Here is a 24,225-nt window from a genome sequence, read left to right as displayed (position 1 = left end):
ATTTCCTTGCATAAAATCATGACCATAATCTTCTTTTGCAACCCCAACACCATTACACAAAACGTGGAGGAGGCATACCTTTAAAAATTGGAGTGAATTTGAGTGAATTTGAGCGTTTGGGAGAGTTTTTAGGGCGGGCAGACTTTTTGGTCGCGCAAGCTGCCAGTTTGGTCTCACCCCTCCGTTTGGTCGCGCCTGTGTAATTTAACACAGCGCGTTGGCCTTTTTTTGGTCGCGCCCCTCCGTTTGGTCGCGCAGCCTCCAAAAGACTGAAACTTCTGCAATTTGCCCAATTCCGCCCTCTAATCGCCTTTTGCTTGTAATTTCTTGCTCCAAATGCACAATGAAGACCTTTCAAGAGGGAATTTGCTTTTATAGGCTCATATTTAAAAAAAAATTGACTTTAAAAACCCACTTTATAATGTTTAAACCTTTGTATTCTCTTTAACACTATTTTAGAGTCTTTTTGTCCTGGAATGAGCTTTTTGATGCGTTTAACTCCGTTCTTCTTGCAGGTTGACCGCCTGATGGACTGTAGCGAAGGAACCAGGGTTGTTGCCGGCACTTTTACAAATTTTTGAAAATTTCTTTGTTTTTTCAAAATCCACATGACCTTGTAATTAAAAACAGTGTTTTTAAATCCAAGGCATAAAATGAGCTGTAGCTGAAGAAGATGACAATGAAACATATGTACAAAACTCCTTCCGGCTTGCTGGGCACTTACTGACCATGACTCATGACCTTGAAATGATTTTGACTCAAAACCCTAAACCTAAGACCATGGGACTTTAAGACAAAAACAAGAACAAGCCTGACTCAATTATATTGTTGTATGACCTGATCCAGCAAAGCCAAGAAGACAAAGACCAGCTCCTCCATTCAGTGTTATGGCATGCCTAGCGGGATGCAAAACTGACACTGATGAGACACCTATAAATGCATATGCAAAGAGTTATTGATCACTGATGGAGGGCTCAAGACCGACACTAACATTGGCTCCAATGGGGATGGTAGCTCCTTGGAGGTGCCAAGAACCTCAGACCTCTTGGGAGAGCAGACCAGTGCTTTATTCATTGGGCAATGGAGTCAACTAATAGAAAAAATAACCAACTCAAAAAGACTTTATTTGACTTGACTATAAACTGAAAACTTTGAAAGGACTATGACTCAAACAAACTGACTTTTTGCAGAAAATAAACAAACTGAAATCCCACACCAACCAATCTTCATGCTTGGAATTATAGCCTTCACTTCGGGCCCCAAACCAAGAATGAAAGATCAGTTCACGCTTGCTGTAGTAAAGTAAAATGATATGTACAATGAAGATGATTTAGAGCAGCATTGTTCAAACATGATATCTCTTGAGAAGCCGACCATTCACCGACCCACCGGGACATTCATCGCCATTCAACTCCTTAAGAAGGAAAGCATTAGGACCACGATATGCAGCAATCTTAAAAGGACCTTTCCACAGATTATCAAACTTACCGTGTTTACCTTTGTCCTCGTTTCGAGCATCCCATCTCAAAACAACATCTTCTAGTTGAAAATTTTCTGATTTTGCCTTCTTATCATAAATCTTCTTGATACGTTCTTGCAGCTTCAAAGAGTTTTGGAGGACTTCTTCCCTTGTCTGCTGTAGGTGGACCATTTGACTGATTCTCCGTTGCATTGGATCCATGTCTTCTCCCGTTTCTTGGATTAACTTTGCGACTGGTACACTAAGTGATGTAGGAAAAACTGCATCAACCCCGTAAACAATCTCAAATGGCGACATTCCTATTGATCTCTTTTGGCTCACCCGATCAGCCCACAGTGCATTGACCAACTTCTTGTGCCAACTTTTCTTGTTGATCTCCAGCATCTTTTTGATAATGTTTACTAGTGATTTATTTGATGATTCGGCCAGCCCATTACCTTGCGGATGATAAGCGGTGGAGTGACCCAAACTGATATTGTACTTATAACAAAAATCCACCATCTTATTTGACTTGAAAGCAGCTGCATTATCCGTGATCAATTTGAATGGACAGCCAAAACGGGACAAGATATTAGTTTCAAGAAAGGAGATAATTACCGAGTCTGTGGCATGTCGAGTAGGAACTGCTTCTATCCACTTGGTGAAGTAGTCGGTAGCAGTCAAAATCCATCTATGCTGCCCGGATGAAGCTGGGTGTATTTCACCAATGAAATCAAGGCCCCACTGCTGAAAAGGTGCACTAATTTCCACCGGCTTGAGTGGCAATGGCTGCAATCTTTGTTTCCCTTGAAATATTTGGCACTCATGGCAGCTCTTCACCGCTTTGTATACATCAGAAAAAAGGGATGGCCAATAGAAACCAGCTCTCAAAATCTTGTTGGCTGTAGTTTTCCAAAATAAATGACCTCCACAATCACCTTTATGGAAGTCTTCTACCGTTGCTTTCGCTTCTTCTTCAACCAAACAATTCAGTAGGATGCCTCCGGGATCTTTCCAATACAATGCTGATTTCATGATGCAAAACTTAGCGGCCTTCAATTTCAAAGTCCTTGCTTTGTTCTTTGACATTCCAGGAGGCGCGGACACATTCTGAAGTACATACACTATATCAGCATACCAAGGAGAATTAATGAAAATGTCTGATACCTGAACCGCTGAATTTTCTCCTTCACCATCGGACAAGGCTGCAATCAAGTTGATGTCAAGCGCATGTAGGTTTGTTTCAGCCATTAGTTTAGCAAGTCCTTGTCCTTTAACCAGCTTGGTTGGCTTGATTTCAACATCATACTCCAAGAGAGCAGCAATCCACTTGCCTCTCCTACCTTCCGGTTCTGTTTGTACCAAGACATCCTTTACCGCTGCACTAGGAACATAAGCTAAGACATGAGAATGAAGAATATAAACCCGGAAATCTTTCAATGCTTTAATCAGGGCCAGCGCTTGTTTCTCAATGATGTTATAGTTTAATGCCCCATCTCTAATGATCCGGCTGAAAAATGCAATTGGCCTTTCAACACCCTCTCTTTTTTGCATCAAAACTGCTGCTAGTGTATGCTCGGAAGCGAAAGAAAACAATATGAAATCCTGAGTATAATCAGGGCTGATTAAGGTCGGGGCTGAAGACAAGATTACCTTGATTAAGTTGAAGGATTTGACTGCCTCCTCAGTCCATTTGATCTCGCTGTCCTTCCGAAGCATGTTGGTCATTTCTCTTAAGTGCTCTGCAAGATTAGGAATGAAGCGACGCAGAAAATTCAATTTACCATTAAAAGATTGTATCTCCTTCTTGTTTCGGGGCTGTTCTAGCTGCTGAATTGCCTCCACTCTTGCGGGATCAATACGTATACCATCTTTGGAAATGATATGTCCCAACAATTTACCTTCACTCATGGCGAAGAGACTCTTTTTTGGATTTAAAGAGATGCCATATTTTCTGCATTTTTGAAAAACTTTCGTCAAATGAAAAAGATGCTCCTCATCGGATTTAGAAAATACCGTTAAGTCATCAAGATAAACAACTAAAAATATGTCCTTTTCATTGGCAAAAGCCATGTCCATAGCTCGCTGAAATGTTGCACCTGCATTCTTTAAACCAAAAGGCATTTTAGCATAATGAAATGTTCCCCAAGGTGTAGTGAAGGCTGTCTTATCACGGTCATCCTCATGGACCAGGATCTGATTGTAGCCGGAGTATCCATCCAACAATGACATCTTGGAGGCACCTACTACTCGCTGCAATATGTGATCCATCTTTGGCAGCGGATAGTTATCTTTGAGAGATACCTTGTTCAAATTTCTAAAATCTATGCATAACCGAATCTCACCGGTTTTCTTCCTCACTGGCACTAGATTAGAAATCCAATCTGAAAAGCGAACGGGAACTATAATTCCGGATTGATAAAGTCTATTTACCTCTTTTTCAATCAAGGGCAGCAACTTGGGATTGATCCTCCGCAACTTCTGCCGAAAAGGTTTCTGATTTTGTTTGATTGGAATAGTGTGTTGAATTATGCTTGTATCATAAGTCTTTAGATCTGAATAATCCCAAGCGAATACATTAGTAAATGATGACAGCAATCTAATGTATTGATTCCTTACCTTGGGTGGCAGGGCCTTCGATAATTTCACCATCTTTGGATGTTCCACTGTCCCAAGGTTGACATCTTCCACACCTTCTTCGGTTGGCATCAAAGTTGGCTTGCGAGCCACATCGTCTTGATCAAAAAGCTCTTCTAAAGGAATCAGTCCCTTTGGAATATGATTGTCTTTCAGCTGCAAAACATCCATTTGATTTATTCCTTCAGGCTCCATGTCAATTGAGATTTCTTCAAACTTTCCTTCTCCATGCAAGAAGTCTTTGATTTCCTCATCATCCTGAAAGACTTGCCAATTCCTTTGGTTGTCCGGGATTGTGGGGCGGTGTTTTACATAGATTTCAAACTTGTTACTCGAATTCATTGGTATCTTTAAATTGCTTGCTGCCTTAGCCAAAGCATCGGCAACTCCATTTTGTATCCGGGGTATGCATGTTAAAGTATGCTCTGAAAACCGCTTCAAAATATCTAGAACAGCATTGCGATAAGCCCGCATACGAGGATGTTTAGCTTGAAATTCCCCCTTTACTTGTTTGATCACTAACTCGGAGTCGCCATAAATTGCTATCTTCTTTGCTTTTAATTTCCGGAGGATTTTCAAACCAGCTATAAGGGCCTCATATTCAGCTTCATTATTTGAACAATCAAAAGCCAATTTATAAGAGCAAACTTGTACCTTAATTGGAACTTGTTTAGAGACTGAAAATGGGCTGCGGATCCATACGCCAATGCCTGCTCCATCGCTGCCCACTGCCCCGTCGAAATCCATGGTCCAAAGACCATCTTCATCATCATCCAAGGGCTGTACTTGTGATGTTGTTTCATTCATGACTTGCTGTCCATTTATCTCAGCAATTGACTTTATGACAGCAGCCTTTTCTTTGCTTTCCGTTCTCAATACTTCTCTAACATCTTCAGCAATGCCTGGGATATCTTCTATCTGAACTAATTGACTATTTACTTCATTAAAACTATCAGCAAATAAAACATAGGACTCTAGATCTGTCTGTACATAGTTTACAGGATGATTTATCGGTTTTTCCTTGCTTGTAATCATATACTTCATCTTTTGCTCTCGATAAACTTTCCTCATTTGTCCAAACACCGGAATAGTGGCATATGAAAAGTCCAGCTGTAAAGTGCCTTTGAGTTTTGATCCCCATGACCTTGAAAGAAGCATGCCAAACCTTGGCGGAATGTCCGCTACTACCACATCCATCAAGAGATTCTTTGCGGGAATTTGATCCAAGCTAACAACTAAATCTTTAATCAGACCGATGCATCTAACTCGGCTGGAATCAAATGAGTATAGATCATGGTAGTTATGAGTTATATCAAGTCCCAACTTCTCCATTATTGCCTTGGGCATTAAATTGTGTGATGCTCCCGAATCGAACATAGCATTATGAAGCACATAATCATGAATTCTCAAGCTGATATAGAATGGCGGGACATCGCTTTCCGGTGACTCACCATTGAGAGCTGGCCCAAAGATCAATTCCGGCTGATCATCCTCCACATTAACCGCATCTAACATTGGATCAGTATTGAACATTTTAGAAATTTGTGCTCTGTAAGTAGTGTTCTTCATGACTTCAGTAAGTGGAATGGACAATTTCAATTTTGAGACTTCATTCTCAATGCTGAACGCTTGACTTCTTTCACTTTCTTTGGCCGGATTATCTCTTTTTTCTGCTCTATCTTTAGGTACATTTGATGGCTGATCCATCTTGTTTGCTGGAGCTATTGGGGCTGATGAAGAATCCATGATTTCTTTACCTTTTCTTTGCGGAACAGCAGCACCATTCTTTGCCGCATTTTCTGCCTTCTTTTGAAGTGGATGTATAGGTACTGTTCGGTTTCTCAGCTGTCTCTCTTTGCCTTGTTGAGCTGATAAGGCATTTAGATAACCTCTTTGATATTCCTCAGACTCATCTTGAAGTGCCACATCATTAGATAGAATGTAATGCTCATCTTGAGGTGCATAAGCATTACTTACCAGCTCGTCTTCTTCTGTGATGTAAGTGGGCATGTCATCGGGAGTGAAAAAATGATTTTCTTCACCGGGACCTTCACCCTCATCTTCAGATTCTTGAGTGACATAGTTTTGCTGAAATGGGGGTTGGATCGGTTGCTGTACTACTGCCTCTTGTCCTCGTGGCTCCCGCTGTTTTATCCTATATTGGGGCTGCTGTTGTTGGCCTCTAAAGTTCGGATTTCGAACTTGTGGTTCCGGTTTGCCAAGACTGAGATTTTGGAGTGCCTTTGACATCTCTTCCATTTTCCGAATAACTTGAGAAGTGGATGCTACCTCCTCTTTGATTGTGACCTTCTTTTCCGCCTTCATTCTTGCCCTTTTGTCATTCAAATTAGCCTCCACACTGACTGCAATTTTCTGCATTTCCTCCAAAGTAGGAGGATCTCGGTCCCGCAGTGAGTAGGCCATCTCCGGATCGAAACCATCCGGGAACTTGAGCAAGGCAGATTTTCGAGAAGGCTTAAGATCATCTGGTATAGCATTATACACTACATTAAATCTTATGATGTAGTCTTGAACGGACTCACCCGGATTTCTCTTAAGGTTGTTATATTCGGCATTGATTTGCAGCGGATCCTTTCTGATTTCCCATCTGTCCAAGAATTGTGTTTGAAGTGCTTCCAAAGAAACAATACTATTTGCTCTCAACCCTCTGAACCATTTCCGGACCTCTCCTCCAAAAGTCTGAACGAACAACCTCATGGTAACATCTTCCTCATCCAATTCATACAGATCAAAAAAGGTAGTCATCCGGTCAACATGCTGCTGAGCTGAGACACTCTGTGGAGTGCCATCAAACATTGGTATCTTGCTCTGGTAGTCAGCTGGCATGTCATGAAGGTTTGCAGGGAGAACAAGGGGAGCAAATCGGGCAGCCATGGCTCTAGGCGGGGGAGGTGGAGGAGTAGAAGGAGTATGATGAGGAGGAGGTGGAAGTATAATAACAGGGGTTGTGATAAGGGGAAGGGATGTTGGCGGAGATAAAGGTGATGATGGAGTTTGAGGTGTAGATGGAGGTGAACCAACAGGGGTATCGGGAAGTGTAACTATAGGCGAAACAGGTGAAATAGAGATGAAAGGAGGGAAAGAAGCTCGATGAGCCGTGAGGGAAGTTTGAAGATTTTCAGCTTGATCAATAGTAGACCCAATATGATCAAATATGTTTTCAATAAAATCAACAAGAGTTGAAGCATGTATACTACTTTGAAGATGCCGCAAAATATAAGATTCAACCACTTTGTTATGCCTTTCGAGGTCAATCACAGCTGCAAAGTCAGGATCAAGAACCAAAGTATCGAGTGCACTTTCAGATTTAGATTTAAACAATGACAATTCAAAATCCTCGTCGAAATCAAGATCTTCAAAATATTTTATTACAGCAGGCGATGAATTAGATCTAACAATCAATTTTGAATCAGAAGCCAGCTTGTAAATACAAATAAACGAGGAAAGGAAAAACCACTCAGCCAAATGGAAACTCTTAACTTATCATCTGAAGCTTAGAGTCCATAATGATACTGGGATAAAGATGTCAGTGAAGCGCTATGTTCACAAATCCCACGGAGATAGACTGAAGCAGCGTTTATCTACTAACGCTGATGTAAAACAAGAGCGTTTTCAAAGGCTTCTGGCGTAACTTCAGGCTCCGTCTAAGACTTATGAAACACACACCTCAATGAGCAAAGATTTAGATGTTCTTCCCCAGTATGGTCGCCAATATGTTAGCGCTTGGAATTCACCTAGGCTGAGATAGACAAACTCTCAAGGCTACATCAAACCATTTCACCTCGTAGCTAGCCCTACGAGGTATGAGAAGGCTCTCTCGGGTCAGATTTGATAGATCTTATAATATAATAAGCTGACCAATTAGGATCAAAGATATTAGGCTAGTAAATTGATAAGGGGGGTTGATTTAAAGATTTTTTGGGTTTTTGGTGGCAATTGGAGGGAGTGCAATTTAGGGTGCGGGGATTGAGCTCAGTTTTTGCAGGTGGGTCTTTGGGGCAAGGTAGGAGTCTATGCTGAAAACAAGACACTGCCAATGGGCAAGCCTGCAACTCTGTCAATGATGTGGGCTCTTCCCTCCTGTGATGACTACCCTTGCCTCCCCTACGAGGCCTCTGCTGTATCTCAATCTCAGTAGATGATGATCGGTCATCACCTTGCTCATTAGTCTCAGTGGTTGACATGGTGTTATTGAGCAAGGTGGAATAAATAAGTCAAAATGACCGCTGCCCTGCCTGCAAAATGCTGTGAAGTATGCTGTTTTCAAGGGACATCATGAGGGATATGTTAGGGGAGGGAATTTACATATAGGAAAGGGAAAAAATATATATATAAGCAGGGAATTCTGAAGGAAAACATCACATAATGCTAAACATGTCATTCCATCTTTCATCATTTGCAAATGAATACTGTATTAGGGAAATATGTTTTATGATCACCAAGGGAAAGGACAATATAGATTTTCATCATGGAGGGAATGAAAGTATAAGGGAATAGGGTAGCATCAATCATAAACATTTAACAGGCTGCTGCTTTTATATTTTGTCTTCAAATATCTTTCATGAGCATACTCTGTTTTTTCCACATTTTGAAATGACCATTTGATGCTAATATGAAACAGGGATTTTGGGTATTAGATTGTAAGAAGAAGGGAAGGGGATTGCTGTGATCATGTTACAATGGAAGGGAGAGGGAATTGATAACTTGGGAATTAGGGAAAAGAGAGGATATTAGGAATTAGGTTTGGGGGGACAGTGAAACCCTTTTAATAATCACTGCCAACTAATTTTTGTAACAGCAATTCATTTAGGACAGTGGCAGCTTCATCATGCTTTTACCATGGGGAATTAGGGTTTGACTGTGTGCTTTGATCATAGGGAGGGACATTCAATTGCCTAGGGAGTTTAACTGAAGGGACAAGCAATTGAATTGGGGTTTACATAGGGAAATAGGTAGGGAAAAACAGAGTTTTGAGAAAGGGGATGAAAACCATGCTAATACAAAACCCTAACACAGCAAGACTGCTTCTTTTGATAACTATGCAGCTGTATTTTTGATGAATTTTGTGATGACTTTAACACAGCTTTGAATCTTTGACATATACACAGCAAGATGACACTTTTCTTTATTTTTTATAAGGCTATGCAAATGACATTTTCACTGTTTTTACAATTTCTTATGTGCATGCCTTGTCATCACTTTTTATTTGTTTTTTTTTTTTATAATGTTTCTTTTTCATTTTGCTGTGTTTTTATACATGAATTGCTGTGTGTAGTAGTGCTTAGGGTTAGAGCATGATACATGGTAGAAACAGGGTTTGGAATAGGGTTCAGGAGGGGTTAGGGTTTCATGGAATTTGGGGTAGGTTTTGAGTATTTTCTTTGCAAATGAGATTAATAAAAATGACATCCTAACACCTGTGATTTTATATTGGGAAAATGAATGGAGGGACTAAGGAAAAAATTGCCTTGAAAAACAAACATACTACCTAACATTAGCATGCAAAAACATCAAGTCATTTTAACCTATTTTCTATGGATTTCCTTGGATAAAATCATGACCATAATCTTCTTTTGCAACCCCAACACCATTACACAAAACGTGGAGGAGGCATACCTTTAAAAATTGGAGTGAATTTGAGTGAATTTGAGCGTTTGGGAGAGTTTTTAGGGCGGGCAGACTTTTTGGTCGCGCAAGTTGCCAGTTTGGTCTCACCCCTCCGTTTGGTCGTGCCTGTGTAATTTAACACAGCGCGTTGGCCTTTTTTTGGTCGCGCCCCTCCGTTTGGTCGCGCAGCCTCCAAAAGACTGAAACTTCTGCAATTTGCCCAATTCCGCCCTCTAATCGCCTTTTGCTTGTAATTTCTTGCTCCAAATGCACAATGAAGACCTTTCAAGAGGGAATTTGCTTTTATAGGCTCATATTTAAAAAAAAATTGACTTTAAAAACCCACTTTATAATGTTTAAACCTTTGTATTCTCTTTAACACTATTTTAGAGTCTTTTTGTCCTGGAATGAGCTTTTTGATGCGTTTAACTCCGTTCTTCTTGCAGGTTGACCGCCTGATGGACTGTAGCGAAGGAACCAGGGTTGTTGCCGGCACTTTTACAAATTTTTGAAAATTTCTTTGTTTTTTCAAAATCCACATGACCTTGTAATTAAAAACAGTGTTTTTAAATCCAAGGCATAAAATGAGCTGTAGCTGAAGAAGATGACAATGAAACATATGTACAAAACTCCTTCCGGCTTGTTGGGCACTTACTGACCATGACTCATGACCTTGAAATGATTTTGACTCAAAACCCTAAACCTAAGACCATGGGACTTTAAGACAAAAACAAGAACAAGCCTGACTCAATTATATTGTTGTATGACCTGATCCAGCAAAGCCAAGAAGACAAAGACCAGCTCCTCCATTCAGTGTTATGGCATGCCTAGCGGGATGCAAAACTGACACTGATGAGACACCTATAAATGCATATGCAAAGAGTTATTGATCACTGATGGAGGGCTCAAGACCGACACTAACACAAGCAAGGAAGCAATTTGGTTGCAGAGATTGTATTCAAGTATGGGGTTAGTACAGGGAGCTATAAGAATAGACTGTGATAGCCAAAGTGCAATTTTCTTGGAAAAGAACCCTGCTTACCATTCAAAGACAAAGAACATTGATGTTCAGTATCACTTTGTGAGGGATATGATAGAAGACAAAAAGGTGTTGCTGGTAAAGGTTGACACTTTGAAGAATACTGCAAATGCATTGAAAAAATTTGTGAGCTCTGAGAAGTTCTCTTGGTGTAGAGAAATAATGAGCATTGCAGGGCTAGATAAATGACTAAGCTCTCCTGTGGCCCCCCGTGGAAAGAAAACAACAAGTGGGAGAATGTTAGGTTGTGTTATATTCTTTCCATGACTTGGTGGGCGGACCTACCTATGGTTTTGTGCATGGTTTTTGCTCATGGTTTTGGGCACGATGGTTTTCAGTCCATGGTATTGGATGCTTCGGAATGTATATATATGTATTGTAACATTGAAAGGAATATAATGAAAAAATCAAGCTAGTAGTCCTGGTTTTGGGATCCAGGGGAAAATCTATGTGTATATGTGTTTTATGTGTTATGCTCTCACATTGTTTATTTCCTATTCTTAGAATTCGTATGTAGGTAATTTCTGTACGAGGTTAAAACCTACATGGTCCAGAGCCCTTTTTGGTTTTGAAGTAAACCTATATTATGGAAACTTATGCATATTGGTGGCTAATTGATAATGTTAATTCGATTTTAATGTTGATTATCACACCTATCCCTATGTTGATGAATCAAATTATGAGTGGTCATTTCATTTCATATGTGGTAAGGCTGACAGTTAATTCATTGATTGGTATATTGGTTATGTGGCAATGTCAAGGATTATGTGTCAATGGGGAAGGGTTATGTGGTCTGTTACACACCCTACATGTGGAATAGGGTAGTCGCGAAATTTCTTAAGGACTGATTTGATTCATTATGATACTAGACTGGTTTTTATTATCACCCTATAATGTAAGTGCCATTTCCTTCATTTCAATTTCTAACTGCCTCATATCCAAGACTTTTCTAGATTTTATATTATGTCGTACATTTCCATTCGAAACCCTCGCTATTTGGTAGATCTTCTTGGTATGTTATTCCGCTGATTCTTATTCCATCAAACTCTAACCACTTTCTTCATTTCTCTATTGTTGATACCCTGGTTCGCGTCCCTATCATCTAATTGCATTTAATTCAGGAATATTTTCCATGGCTCCAGTTATAAGAGCCGAACCCATTGGAGGTGAAACTATTGAGGCATACATAGCCCTATTCAAGCAAGTGGTTTGGTGGGAGTTCATACAATATTCTAGGGCACCCAATTCTGAAGTGGAGAAGGTGTTTTCAAAGACTTACAATGGTAAAGTCGCATGAATTGGGGATACATATATTTTGGTGAAAGAATATTTCATCATATAGGCTACTAAATCTACTTGCAAAAGGTGAATGATGGTTAAATAATTTCCTAGTGAAGGATGTACCATGGGAAATATTCTCTCTCTCAAAGAAAACGACATACAATATAAAAGGTACTCTTGTGAACTTACTAAAACCCAAGTGGCATGATTTGGTTTTGATTTTTGAAAGGTATATAACATGCGAATGTAGATATGATTTAGTTTTTATTATCATTTTAGGATACTTATGATGTTCTTAGGCTATAAATTGAATTTTCTTTCTTATCTACACAAAAGCCTCACAAAAATGTCCAAATTTTATCGAAGGGGTTTAAAGAACCTTGACTGTAGCCTATTCCATTACAATTTTATCCACATTCTAGTTGAATTTAGATTAAACCAGTTGAGTGATTCATGGGGTTTTTTTTGGGTGTCATAATTTTTTTTCAAACCCCTAGAGAAGTGTCGGGAAAAAATCCTATCAAAGGATGATGAAATTGAATAGGGTTTTCATGAACAGGTTTCAGAAACCCTCACCTCTCCACCTTCGATAAAAAACCCTACCCATTAAGCTTCAATGGATACCATTTGGTTTCAAAAAATAATTTTTTAATTTGTCTCCTTTCGGAATCACTCGCAACATGGAAAAAATAATTAGAGTGGGTTTTGCTGAGAAAAACCTCGAACCAACACTGGTAGGGAATCTCGAGACTGAACCTAATGACTCTATGCATTTTGACCATTTCGAACATGCAAACGACATAGAAGAATGGGATTAAAATGTGATTTCATAAACACAAGTTAGAAGTAAAAGACTTGCTTGAATTATTTGCAGGGCTAAACGAAATAGGAATAAGAAGAAGTCATCTCCAAGTTTTCATATAGAGTTTCGTGAAGGGTCTTTTCCAAAACAGGATAAGCCACAAGATGAGCTTGTTGAGGGTTGTGAAGACAACTTTGTTTTCAGTAAATTTGATAACAATGTTGATACTAAATGTAGAAAACATGAATACTCTCACAAGTGTTTCCAGATGTGGTATTGACAAGAAAAATATGTGGTCGCAATCCCTTACCTGAAAGACCAAATTTAACAGTTGCAGGAACATAATGAACATTTAAGGTCATAGAATAAATCCCTCATAAAGTAACATGAATTTTTTTTTGTTGAACTTAGGAAAAAGCTACAGTTGGACGAAAAGAAAGTTGTTCTCAAATCCTTTGGTGTCAATGTGATAATCACATTAGATTTGTAAGTATTTTCCACTTCCAAATAAATGTTGTTCAAAGTCATTGTTTTTATATTTTTCGTCTTTTAGAGGTTCGAATTATTATCTATTTGTTTGATTAATTTTGTTAATAATAACTATAAAATATCTGATTCTATAGCCATTATTTAAATTAGATGATTATTTGTTGATTATATCTATCTTTTATTCTACAAGTATTGCTTGCAGCCAGGTGGTTGGACAACAGTTTTTTACTCGATCTTTTAGATCATCATTGTCTATTGACATGGTATATTGAGTCATGGTGTTTACTTATTTCTTAAAAAGTGTCATTATGACCATTGTGGTAATATCTATAGGATGGATCTTGGTATAGAGATTCTGAGAACATAAATATTTTTTTTTTTAATTTGTAATTATTTTCTACGCGGACTCTTTAGTATAAATAGATGATAGCCTTTGAAAAATGAGGAAAACCAGAGTACCGTATAAGGGTGGGATAGATAGACGGAGTTTAATTTTTGGTGACATAGATACTTTGATTTATATACTATAAGTTTATATTAAATGAAGTTAATATGATTTACATTTCTATTTCAATAACCTCATTGTTACTTTTGGGATTTCATATTCTATAGATTTCTTTGACTATGTTTCAAGAAGTCTGGAGATTATACAACATCTCTCATATAATTGTGTTTCTTTGGGCTGATGTTAATATGTCTATTACTCTATCTATCATTAATTATTTTTGTTTGTTGTATTTCAAATTAATTTAATTTTCTTACAATTGTCATATGCAGAAATATGCCTTAATTAACATATAATATTCCCTTTTAATTCATGAACTGTGTCTTCATAAATTGAATATGCTACATGTATGTACATGAATGTAAACATGATTAATTGAACTATTTCATTTTCTGTAATTTTTCACTGTCTTTCATTTATTAAAAAGGGGTGTCTATACTTTATGCTAAATGAATGATTAATCTGAATTAATCAGGAAATGAAATTAGTCTTATAATTTAATATATTTATTTCGCCATGGCATATTTATAAATAATAGTTTTTCATTTCATTTATGATTTTTTATGTAAAATATTTTAAAGCAGGTTGAGAGTTAATTCATTTTCTTGAAGTAATAACAAGTATAACTATTTTCTTGCTTGTTCATCTATCACTTTCCAAAATATTTGTATATGACTCATTTTACATTGCAAATATTTTAGATTTTTTTTCTTTTTCTTTTTCTTTTTTGGTTATAGGTATTTGAAAAAACCTCCTTTTTGGAATCTATTGTATTCACATATCTTTAATAAAATCAACCATCTTTTCTATCCTATTTCTATGCATATTTCTTGCAGAATTGTTACTTTTATATATGTAGTTTGTTCTCTTAATTTATAAAAATTAATCACAATTTATGCTCTATAAATATTTGAAGTCGTAAGGCTTTAATTTTGTAATTAGTTTACTGCTAATTAAACCCTATTTTTATTTTTATTTTGTTGATTTCATTGTTTATAACTTTTATCTATTCATTTTTGTGAATATTTATAGTACTTTTGTATTTCTTAGTTTCAATTTCAAATTTTATTCTGTTATTATTCTAAATAAACATATTTTCATTATAGATACTTGTAAATTTCCAAGCACATACCTTAGGGTGTAAAATGATGGGAAAATTTTCCCATTTTCCCACATGCCTTGTGAGATTCAAGGATTTGTTTGAAGGAAGTATAACAACTTCTCCTACATCAACATCTGTTTTGGTGACCATATTGGGGATGATAAGTTTCCTTGTTATTTTTAATCTGTCTTGGATCCATGACAATTCAATCAGCTAAGCAACCTGATATTAGGCATGAACTGATAGATCAAATAAACAATGCTTACTCTCTCCTTGATTTCATTCTCGACAATGCTATCTCAATTGAACATTTTGCATGCAACTAGGTCATCATTGCATATGAATTGAACTACAAGAAAAAAAGAGAAACTTTAGAAAGGAAATTTCACGAACGCAAATGATAACTCGTTGCTCGTAGAAAGATGGTTCATCACCAATGCGTCCCATTTTGAGCTTTTATTCTTTGAGAAGTCGTGCACTTTCCACTTAACCTAATCATGTATAAATTATGTTTGAATTCAATTGGCATTGTATCTATTGTCATTTGTCCCATTTTCCAAGTTAATTCATGGGAATCCTCTCCCGATCACATTCAAGACTTATTTATGTTTTTTCTATCTATTGGGGATTATGACATTTTGACCTCTTCTTATTTATTTCCCTGTTGCCTTCAAGGCAAAGCCAAAGATTGGTATGCGTGTGTATCACCAAATCCAAGCTTTGTAGGAGAAAATATATTTGTAAAATTTACTATTGACTTTTCTCCTCCTCCCAACCACTTTGATTGTTTTTCCTGAGGATCTTCAATGTGACTTTTACAATGGGCCTCATGAGAAAATTGATTGTGAATTATTCCTAAAATATAAAATTGAATATCATGAAAATCCTCATCTTTTTCTGACTTTCGAAAAGGATAATATCATAATTTATGATTCTTCATCTTCAGATGTTTTTAAGGAATCTTTAACCTACCAATATCCCCTCACTATCTCTGGTCATGATGCTTTATTTGATGTCATCCCTTTTAGTTATAAATCCTAGGATAAGAATAATCTTGTTTCACATCACATTTCTACCCATGTTTGTTTTTTTTTATGATAATTATGAGGAAAATTAAATATAGGATTCAGAGAATGATGTGGTTTCATGTGTTTTGTTTTTTTGAGAATATAATATAAGACCCTTTTTCTAGCTCATTCCAACTTGAAATGTTTCTTCTTCTAATTATCATGAAGAAGTTTGATCCAGTGACATATGTTTTGGTAAAGTTTGTAAATCACAGACCCTAGTTCCTCACTTTACAAAAATTCTTGATAATCAATCATTAAAGTATTATCCTTTTTCAAACTATGATAACTACTTGATCAATGAACATGATGTTGAAAAGGGGGATTTACTGACACCAATTTATGACGAGTTCTTGGATGAAGAGCCTAAAATTTTGATTCAAGAGAAAATAAGACATGAATGCATTTCAGACCTAAGAGACAAAATCCTATCACATAATGCAAAATGAGATACAATTTTTATTTCTTATTTACAAATGGTTGCAATCATAAATCTGGATTTTTCGCCTCTCCTTTTTAATACTGAATACACTAATGAGGATTTTGCTAAATCCTTATCTATTCCTCATAGCATAAAGCTTACAAAAGTACCTTATGACTACATGAAACCTTCTCCAAACAACATTAGAGAGAGAATGAAACCTTCTCCTTAAAATAATTTTATCCCAAATCAATATGAATCTAAATTCATAAAGCTTGTGAAAGATAACATTAGATTTTACACTAATCATGCTCAATAGCATGTTTTATAAGATGTTGATCATTTCTTCTGGATTTTCGTTCGTCACCCTCCCACATTATATATATTTATCTTCTTGAATATTTATCCTTATATGTTGGAAATCCTAAAAAATTCATGGCAACATAACGATATATTCATTTATGCTAAATTTCACCCTGATTGAACCCAAATACATCTCTTTTCTTTTATGTTTGTAAATATGTTTCCTTTTTTTGTTTTTCATCAACGCCATTCATTTTTCGCTTCAGTTTCAGGTTTTTAGTTTTAGCTATCTAATTCCCATTTACTGATTAATTTCTATTTTTCGCTTTGGTTTCTATTGATGGTGCTGGAAATCTTCCAACAAAGGGGGTTTCCTCAGTATTAATTCCCAACTATACCTCACATCATTGGGAGTAGGAGCCCCACCCAGATAATAGGCCCAACCACCATTATTCTTAGGGATTTTCCTTGGCTTCAATTATAAACATAAGAAATTATGCAAACAATCTTTGAAACAAGCAAGTTGACATTGTGAGACATATTATTGTAAAGTATATAAGGTACTTTCATGGAATGGAAAAGAGAGAGTGAGCCTCTAGAAGAAAAGTATTAGTACTATCCTGAAAGAGACACATAAGAGCATAGAAAGAATCGTTGATTTACCTGCAAAGTAGCTCACAATATAATAATGATTATAAAAATAGGTAACAAAACAAATTCAACAGGATGCATACCAAAGCTAATGAAATACTTTATTTTCATTAGTATGTGTGAACATAAACATACACCCCAAACAATGAAAGATTAGTCTTACAATCATTGGTGACATAGGCATGAAAGTGCATCGTCTCTAAGAGATTCATATATTAAGTGAAAATTCCAAGATACATGATTACATTGATGCAACAATAGCCCCAATAGTGGAACATTGAGTCACCACTTGCTTCTCCAAACAATGATTTTTTTTTCCTATGCCAAGCTAGAGAAGCCAAGGTGGAAATTCCTTTTCTTGAGCTATGAGGTTTATTTATAACAAATGAGGTGACTCTCCACCTCGCTTGTGACTCTTGACTTTCCCTTATGACTCTTGAGCTCCCATGTGACTTTTCAAATTCCTATGTGACCTTTGAGATTCTACATGACTTTAGAAATTTATAGTGACCCTTCATGTTCCATGTGTCACCCTTAGGATTCCACACATTCTACATTTTCTAATTTTGAAATTACATAATTACATTCCACAAGTAATGGGACAAAATTATATTGACCACATATGAATTTTGTGATGACACTTTGAGAAGCCATGACTTGGCAACGATAACATAAGACTTCATAGTACATAAAGGACAAGATCTTCTCTTTGTTAAGTTCTTAAAATCTTCATGATTGATTTGAAAGGTGCTTCATATTCATCCTCCAAAGGATATGATTATAGTACTAAACAATTTCATGTCATCTCGGTCTCCATCCATCTATCATTAGCTAAGGTTCCTATATTCTTACATGATAGTATCTGTGTGGCATGTCTCCACAAGTGTCCTTCTTATAACCTCTATTTCTAACCTCCTTGAAAATTATCATGCCATGATAGAGTGACTCCACCTGCAAATTAAATGCACTCATGACAAGACAACATCAGTCTGATAATCACCTATTCTACCTTTTCTCATGTGAGGCTTCCTATGATGAGATAGTGCACAAGAACTAAAATGGAATCATGGGGATTGCATAGTGAAAAAACCTAGGAGGCTAATGGTGATGGTCTAGGCACTGTAACTACACAATCCAGTGGCTAAAGAGAAGGAAAGTCAGGTACTTCATAGTGGTAAAGTTCAAGAGGCGGGGAGGAAAGACTATGCACTGTAACTACGCAATACACAGTGACTGAGAAGAAGACTCTTGGGATTGTGTAGTTGAGCACTACAGTGACTTAGAGATGGACCAATTGTCTAGTAGAATTATAGGATGCACAATTTAAGTAAGGCATAACAAGGAATTGTGTAGTTGAGAAAGTTAGGGAGAAGGGAGGCAAGTTAGGGCATTGTAACTACGCAGTGCGTAGTAATTGAAGATGAGTCTTAGGGGACTGCATAGTTGATATCTACAGAAGTCCTAAGATGATCCTTCTATCTAATGAAACTATGAAATGCACAATTATAGGTAGATCTAAAAAGAGTATTTTGTAAAAGACAGAGGTAAGCAACAAGAGTTAGGTCATTGTGCTCTAAGGTTGCTTAATGCCCAGTGGAAGGAGGTTGTCCTCTATGATTTCATAGTGAATAATTATATGAGGTAATATTTCATCGTTATGGATTAGGACTGCATAGTGCACATTGGATAAGGTCTAAAGGATTGGTCTTTGATTGAACAATTTGTGAGGACAAAGGGAATTCCAAAATTAACTAAGTGTGGGATCAATGGAACAAGAGAGTGAGAGTAAGAGCATAGAAAAATGATTGAACATGATCACACACTCATTTACACCCAAGCACATTAAATTAAGATGCACAATACCTAAAACCAACAAGCGTATAGTGGAATGACAATAAACAACACTTGTCTCCAAGTGCGACACATAACATGTACTTTTATGACAAAAGTGTTGTAATGTAACCAAAAGGTGTAGTATTCCATAAGAATGTTTCCACCACATGTTCTAATGATAAATAGTACCAACTAATGCAAAAGACGATGTTGAATATGCCTTTACAAAGTGTGCCAAGGCACTCTTAGGATGTGTGAAAACAAGTGAAAGTGACGCATTCCAACACAAAGAAAACACAAGCGACGCATGTAAGAAATGAAAGAAGACAAAAGAGACACTTGTGAGAGTAATAATAAGTGAAAATGAGACTTTAAAATATATAAATAAAGTGAAAGTGAGACATGTGAAAGTAAAATAAAACAAAAGCGACACTTACAAAACAAAAGCGCACAAAAGCAACAGTTGAGAAAAGTCACTCGAATGATAGTACATTTACAAATGAAAGTGAGAGAATGCTCCTTATGATCCAAAGTGCATAGAGCTTGAAAGTGAAAAAAAAATATGAAAATAAATATAAGTTAGACTCTTCATATAAGGAGAGTAGATAGGAGCGAGGTAGCTGCCACTAAGAGGTGTGACAACACTGACTTGGAGAATTGCATTCTCATTGTCAATTGGAAATGTGCATTGACGGTCAGCAAAGGTTGTGCATTCCCTGTCTTTATGAACTTAATAGTTATTACCACTAGGCACTGCACAATCACTATATCTAGGGACTTTGCAAGTAATATCTCCAAAGACTGCATAAGCACTATCTTTAAGAGATGCACAATGTATGTCTTCAAAGGTATACATTGATTTTTAGGCTTGCTAGGAAGGGGTGCACTTATGAATGCATCAAAAGCAAATAATGTGTAAGAAACAACACTTAGAGTATTTAGAATAATAATTTAACGCTTAGAAAAACATTAAGTGATCTTGAAGTGACTATGAATAACTTGAGATGAAAAATCATAAGATCACAAGGAGGCTCCAAAATTCAAGTGAAGGAAAAATTTTGGAGGGTATTTGTTGCAACGACAACACTTGAAGAAACACTGGAATAACTCCAAATTCTTTGTTTAGGTCTACCTTTGAGCATGAAGTCTTAGACTTTTAGGAATTATTGAATCACCATGTAGATTACCCCGCCTTTTCCACTTATCTCAGTTAAAGATATATTTTTTCCCATCCCTTTTTCATCTTTAAACCCATTCATAAAACTTGTCATACCTCAATTGTTTTGATAGGGGAGAAGGATAATAAGTGTATAGATATTTTGATATTTAGAGTTAAGAACATTCATTGGTGTTTCTCCACTGTTGGCGAGCTTGTTCAGTAACCTGACAGAGTCACCTCAAGGAATCACAAACATTGCTTTGTTGCCGGTAGACCTATTCGGTACCCCAACAAATTTGCTTGCTTCACCTCTCTACGTAGGAATTATTTATCTTCTTCACCCATTTATTTATTTTCAATATGTTTTAGAATTTATTAGACTTTTATTTCACCAGGGTGGAAGATGGATCTCAATTGATTTAACAAGCAAGAGAGATTGTTCCTTGTTTTGAGGGATTTGAACGATATCTAAAATTGACATGCTTGTTTTAAATTTTTCTTCTTTCCCTTCTCTACTTGATTGAGTTAACATGTTATAACACCATTCATTTACAAGGCCGAGTCAAGAACGAAGATCCTAAAATAAATATGGGCTTAATAGTTTTTCCAAAGGATTTCCATCTAGAACGAATCTCATTTTCCATCCAGACAACATCAAATTTAAAAGATATGTAAACCAAACAAAGAAGGATATCATATACTAGCCAAGTGTTTCTTATCATCACAATTTCCATTTCAAAGCTTCACCACATTTTTCTTTTGATCCAAACAAGAGAAGTTTTCATGCATGAACTTATTAAACAAAACATGAAAGGGAAGACATGACAAAACATTAAAAAAAAAAAAAACATGCAAAACATAAAGCAAGAAAACAAAACAAATGAAAATACTAAAATAAATGCATAATTCAAAGAAATGTGATACAAAAATGCAACTAGACCTAATTCTATCCTAATGGGTTAGAAGGTCATGGGTATGTGAAGTCAAATTTCCAATGTAATCATAGAAGTTGTTCTCGATATATAAATAGAAAGATATGAGAAATTAGAAACAATATGAAATAATGTGCAAAAATAAATATGACAACTTGAATACCTTGCACAAGAAATTGAAGGTCTTTCCTACTGGTAGAAAGATGTGCCATAACAACTCATTTTAACTAGTTTGAAACCTTACCTTGTTGATGAGAACAACAATCATACAAACCTTGAAAGCTAATTATGAATGCACATTCATCGGTGTTTGCAATCTTAGCAAACATCAAGAAAGATCAAAACTTATTATTAGCAACAAAGCTATCCAAGTAATATTCCTCAAGCCACTCATAAATTCGATCATGGTATTTGAAACGACCAATTTGAAAATCCTTAAATTCTTGGGAGAACGAAATTTCAATTAGTGTAATCGAATCATGGGTAGAATATTGCAAAGAAGAGATAACCTAGTCTCATTTTGAAACCTTGTCAAAATCGTGAGGACTTGACATAACCATCAACAAAATCTGAAGTGCCTCAACTATCCGACAAACATCTAAATAGTGAAATGATGAATCATAAATATTAATAAGCTTAATAAGATCAAATGATGTACAAAAATTATCATCATATGTATTAGTGAGAAAATGATTAACTGAGTGACAATTGTTAGAATGAGTGTTATGGTCATATTGGTGAATTAACATACAAGATTCTTGATTCCCTATTAGTTCCCTTTGTATCTAATTATATAATAAACTAGCAATATGAAAGTTTAGGGAATTAGAAACAATTGTTGGGATCATAAGTCCATGAAACCAACATGCTGACGGAGAATTATAAGTGTATGTCAAATCAAATCCACTATCCATATTAACATGAGGGTTTTTATTCGCTGAATGATTCAAACATTGAATAACACCCAAGAGGATATATCGTGTTAAAACAATAATGATCAACTTCACCACATTCACAAGAAATATTAGGATTTTATTGTTCACATATGCATTTAATAGTAGTGAATCCTTTGGCGAATGATAATATTTATAATCAGAATGATAGGCTTCATAACATTGCGCATTCATGAAAGATATACATTCCAATTTTGGGTTCAATACAAGAGTTTTACATGAATATGAATTAAATGAATTTTTTTTATCTATCTGATTAGAAACCCCATCTTGAAAATTAAGAAAATTGTCTCGGAAACGATGAAAATATTTCAAGAATGGATTTGCATCTAGTGAAATAACGTGGAGGAGAGACTTATGCAAGAAAGTCCAAATCTAACCTAGTTTAGGGATCTCATTGGGATAGCAATAACCTGACATAATCATCAACAAAAGTTGAAGTGCCTCAATTCCCTTACAAGTCTTGGAACTTCTAAATGTTTAATAATTATATTTTAAGAGCTAAGTTAGATAGAAAATTGTATGTGGACAACTGCTATTAGTTATGTCAACAATATCGTTATTATCTAGATGGTAGCCATCTACATCACTAGAATGATTAGATTTTTCCACTTCAAGAAACAAATTACTCAAGTTATAAGTTTCTTCTGATTGTGTATCTGAGGATGTATAGATCGGAGAAATTCAATGAGAAATCTGAACTAAATGGTTATCCTCATGAAAGACTCGAAACTACAAGGCATGGGATGGATGCTTAATTATTTCATTGTTTTCTTCCTTATTATGTGCAACCCTACCACCTTGTGTCAATTCAATATTCTACTCATCTAATTATGAATTTGAAAAGCATGGCATATTCTCACCACAATGTAATTCATTACGAGCAGGAGGACACAAGGGATGGTGAACTGAAGAAGAAGTTCCCATAAGAGAATATTCTTTGACCATATCAGATTCTAGTTTTAAAACTTTCAAATCAAATCCTACTTTATAAATCAAGAAATAATTTGATGTACCTAGGCATTCATCACCATATATATCAATGGAGTCATTATCATCAAAATGATGGTTGTCCAAGTCTTTAGTTTGGTTAAACATATTGATTTCGTCTGACTCATTTCCGAGATCACAAGATTATGAATCAATCGAGAATGAAGGAACAACATCTTGACATAGATGAATTTGAAAGAGGAAAGAGAGATTAAAATAATTTTCACCCTTCTGCTCCTCTATCTATGGAATGTGAACACCTTGTACCTGATCACAATTTGGACCAGCAAATAGAGAATCAAGAGTATATGAAGGACTCGATGGTGGAGCAGATTGATCAAGTGAATTAGGGTACAAAAATCCATGAGATGTAGATGATAGAGGATGATAGGTATCCCTTGAGGAAATAATACTTTCAATTGAAACAGATTCATGATTAGGATTATGTGTGTTAATGTGATATTGAAAAATCAAGGGATCAACCTCTGCCTTAGGCTCTATGTTTCTATTATATCTTTTGAAGTTTTCCTAGATGAATTCTTGACTATTGAAAACATAAGAAGGTGGAAGAGGCAGATCAACAATTTGATTGTCATATTTCCCAAGTTTACTATAACACTACAAACTACCTTGTTAAGAAATGAAAAGGGAGGAGGACAAGAGACAAAAGGAGAAATAGGTTCCTCTTGTAAGATTAGATATGTCTCATGATCAATATAAGTTGGGAGAGTACAATGAACTAAGAATTCAAATTCAAATTGTTTTAAGGATATTTGAACCAAACACTAATTGAATTGAAGAAATCCCAATCCACATCTTCTTCAGGAAATTCATAACATAGGTGAGTAAATATATTAGAAAAATCCTCTACTAATTCATTAGGTTCCATTCTAAATTTATTAACCATTTTGTAAATATCTCGATAATCATACTTGTCAAAGGCTCGATAAAGCTGCTTGAAAAATTGTTCAAAT

The sequence above is a fragment of the Pinus tabuliformis genome, chromosome 2_2, assembly GCF_031772625.1.
Source record: "Pinus tabuliformis cultivar Carrire ecotype Pingquan chromosome 2_2, CPIR1, whole genome shotgun sequence".
NCBI lineage: Eukaryota > Viridiplantae > Streptophyta > Pinopsida > Pinales > Pinaceae > Pinus > Pinus tabuliformis.
This window is presented reverse-complemented; position numbering follows the sequence as displayed.